This window comes from Mesoplodon densirostris, chromosome 1 (assembly GCF_025265405.1).
Source record: "Mesoplodon densirostris isolate mMesDen1 chromosome 1, mMesDen1 primary haplotype, whole genome shotgun sequence".
Taxonomy (NCBI): Eukaryota; Metazoa; Chordata; class Mammalia; order Artiodactyla; family Ziphiidae; genus Mesoplodon; species Mesoplodon densirostris.
Genome location: NC_082661.1, coordinates 100,519,548 through 100,523,357, shown reverse-complemented (window position 1 = coordinate 100,523,357; position 3,810 = coordinate 100,519,548). Strand labels below are relative to the sequence as shown.

At 36.5% G+C, this 3,810-nt stretch overlaps 1 pseudogene; it reads right to left on the bottom strand.

The window, feature by feature from the left end:
- Window positions 1–2,043: 2,043 nt before the first annotated feature.
- Window positions 2,044–3,391, bottom strand: LOC132488393 (trifunctional enzyme subunit beta, mitochondrial-like; annotated as a pseudogene).
- Between the last annotated feature and the right edge of the window lie 419 nt (window positions 3,392–3,810).

The following is a 3,810-nucleotide window of genomic DNA, read 5'->3' as shown; positions in this document are numbered from 1 at the left end:
TTCTGCTTACTTTGGATTTTGTTTTCTATTCTCTTTATAGGTTCTTCCTATGTAAACTTAGATTACTGATTTTAAATCTTTCTTCTTTTATAGCATATGCATTTAATGCTATAAAATCCCTCTAAGTACTGCTTTTGCTGCATCCCACAATTTTTCATAAGTTGTTTTTTAATTTTAATTTAGGAAAAAGTGATTTAAAATTTTTCTCCAGATTTCTTCTTTGACTCGTGTTATTAAGAAGTGTGTTATTCAATCTCCACATATTTTGGGATTTTCCAATTATCTTTCTATTTTTGACTTCCAGTTAAATTTCATTGTTATCTGAGAATAGACATTATATGATTTCTCTTCTTTTAAAATTTTAAGGTGTGTTTAGACCAGGAATATGGTCCATATTGGGGAATGTTCCATGTGAGTTCGAAAAGAATGTGTATGCTGCTGTTGTTGGAAAATTTAGTCTATAAATGTCAATTATATTCTGTTGATTGATGGTGATGTTTTGTTCAACTATGTCCTTACTGCTATTCTGCTGGCTCAATCTGTTCATTTCTGATAGAGGGATTTGAAGTCTTCAACCATGATAGTGGATTCATCTATTTCTCCTTGTAGTTCTATCAGTTTTTGCCTCTCATAGTTTGATGCTATGTTGTTAGACATATACATGTTAAGGATTGTAATGCCTTCTTGGAAAATTAACCCCTTTATCAGTACATAATGCCCTTCTTTATCCTTAATAATTTTCTTTCTTTGAAATCTGCTCCATCTGAAATTAATGTAGCTACTTCTGCTTTCTTTGATTAGTATTACTATGATATATTTTTCTCCAGCCATTTACTTCAAATCTATATGTGTCTTTATATTTAAAATGAGTTTCTTGTAGACATCAGATAATTGGGTCTTATTTTGTCGTTCACTCTGACAATCTTTTTTCTTTTAATTGGTATATTTGGACCATTGATGTTCACAGTGATCATTTATGTATCTGGACTCATATCTACCATCTTTATTACTGCTTTCTATTTAATGCTCTCCTTCTTTGTTCCTATTTTTGCCTCTCACTTTTTGTATGCCTTTGGTGGTTTCAAATGAGCATTTTATATGATTCCATTTTTCCTCCTTTCTTAGCATATAGGTTATACTTCTACTTTTTACCATTTTTATGCTTGCCATAAATGTGGCAATAGGCATTTACATATATAATTTAAGTCCCTTTTTGAATGACAGTACACCACTTCATGGGTAGTGTGAGTACCTAATAATAACATAATAATCCTAATTATTTCTTTTCATTCTTTGTATCATTGCTGTCATTCTTTTCACTTATATATAAGCATACATAAGCATATATATATTTGAAATATATATATAAGCATACATAATCAAATACATTGTTGGTATTATTTTTTGAACAAATATCTGTTAGGTCAACTAAGAATTAAAAAAAAGTTTTTATTATATTTTTACTTATTCCTTTTATGCTCTTCCTTTCTTTATCTAGATCTGAATTTCTGATCTTTATTATTTTCCTTGTCTTAAAAGAACTTTTTCCCCCAATACTTCTCCAGTTTAAGAGAACTGGAGTTTGTTAACTCCAGTTAACAAATATGGTATTTATATATCTCAATATTTACTGTAAGTTTTAAGTGATGTTTAAATTCTGAATTATCTTTCCATAAAGATAGAGGCACAATTGGTTTGTATTTTATAGGAAAACATTTATCTTTAGATCACAAACATGAATGAGTATTTTTTGCCAATATTACAAAGATGATTCCAAACCCTAGCTAATCTCTTTCTCAAATTGCAACCCCTTGTTTAATCTTTAATTAAAATAGAGACCAAAAACAATTGCTTAAACATATCACTGTGTGAGATTATGGTGATTAAGAAATCCCTGAAAGGGCAGTAAACCATGATTATTGGAAAGCTCGGAACACTAGCAAGGTTTAATTTCAAAGGTTTAACAGAAGGCCACAAATTGTGTTTTCCTAAGAGAAGTAGTAACTATATATGTCATTCAGTAATGTACTGAAATGGCCTTGTCTAGTGTGTGTTGCACAGAAACTCCAAGTCACTTTTTCCTGGTCTATTATCTATCATAGCATGGCCCTTCACTCCACCTGCATAGACAGCCACTAAGCCATACTGGCCTGCTTCCTTCCATAATTTTTTGGCAGCCAATGGCTCCATACAGGTGTCCCAAGGACAGTGACTCACCCTAGTTGTTAAACTTCTTCAAAGTAGGCAACCCAACTTTTTTTTAATCCATGTAGTTTTGTACAAACTAATCAGAATCTATGGCTTTACCATTAGCTAAAATCTGACCTGAGAAAGCGTCATGAAATTCCAAAGCATCAATACCATTCATTGTTAATCCTGCCTTTTCTAGCACTTTTAGAGTAGCATATGTTGGTTTGAGTAAAAGTTGATCTTTCGAATCCTGAGACAAATGCACAAAATCCCTCAAATATGCCTTCGGGTTATAACCCAAGGCCTGAGCCTTTTCCTCAGCATTGCAGATGCACCATCAGTCAGGAAAGAAGAATTTGCAGCTGTCACTGTGCCATAGGGCTTGATGAATGCAGGTTTTATTTTGGCCATCTGCTTCAATAAGGACAAATGCCACTATCTTTGGTAACTGTATCTTTTCCTGGTACTTTGAAGATATACAACATCAGATGGCAGTCCTTCATCCTGTGCCTTCTTGGCCAGACTGTGCAAGTGCAGTGCGTACTCACCCTGTTCCAGTTGAGAAACAGCAAGGCAGAGACAAGGCAGTCTTCAGAGTGATACATGGTCATGCTCAGATGATAGGAAATTCAATCTGAATTTAGATATTAAAGATAGTCACTGACCTAGAGTCTTGGACTTATTGAGATCAAGCATGTGTTTCCTCAAATTACAAATAGGGACATAGGACATTAAACACCACCTGCCATGACCACAACATACTGGCCAGAAGTAATCAAGCCAACACCTGTGTTCCTGGTTTGGTTACCAAAAATGCAAGCCATGGTGACAGCATATACAGGAGATGTGTCAGAGAGGTCATCTCCAAGGGCAGCCTCTCTAGCCACATTGCTTGTTTTCACTTCATGTATAACTATGCCATAGATGATATAATCAGCAACTTCCTTTGGGACACTGGTCTGTTGCAACAAATCTGAAAGTACTCCTCTAGCCAAATTACATGTCATCAGGTCTTTATATGAAGTTCCTGGCAGCAGAAATCGAGTGTGAACGTCATCTACCACCACCACATTCCTTTTATAGGGTTTAGTCAAGGTCTTCTTTAATTTGGTCTGGGCAGCTGGAGCAGCTGGTAGCTAGTAGGAACAGCTCAGAGGACTCAAGAAAATCTGAGGGCCCATTTTGCTGAACTTGGAAGATTTTTTTCAAGTGTAAGTCAAGATGGAAGTCATCCTGAAATGGTCCCACCTTAGTTCTCATATGCTTGGGCTCCCATTGTGGGCAGGGCTTGGCCCTAAGTTTCAGAGGTCAGAGGGACTTAGAAGTGGATCCAGCCTAGAAAGAACCATCGTGCAGGCCATCAGGCTCCAGAGACCTAACTGTCTGCCAGTCACCTGACTAGACAACCAGGCATATGACCCCTCCTTGATGGGCCTTCTTCCTTTCAATGGAGGAAGAGTTCTTTCTGCCCCTTTAGCCAAAGTGAAGGGCAGTGTTAAGGGACCTGCAGGAAGTTAGCATAGGGGTGGGGTGAGGTTAGTCAGGAAGTATCTTGGGGGCTTGGCTAGCACCAGGCTGCAGAAAGTAAAGTCCTCTGCTCCCCTACCCCAACTTTAAGCA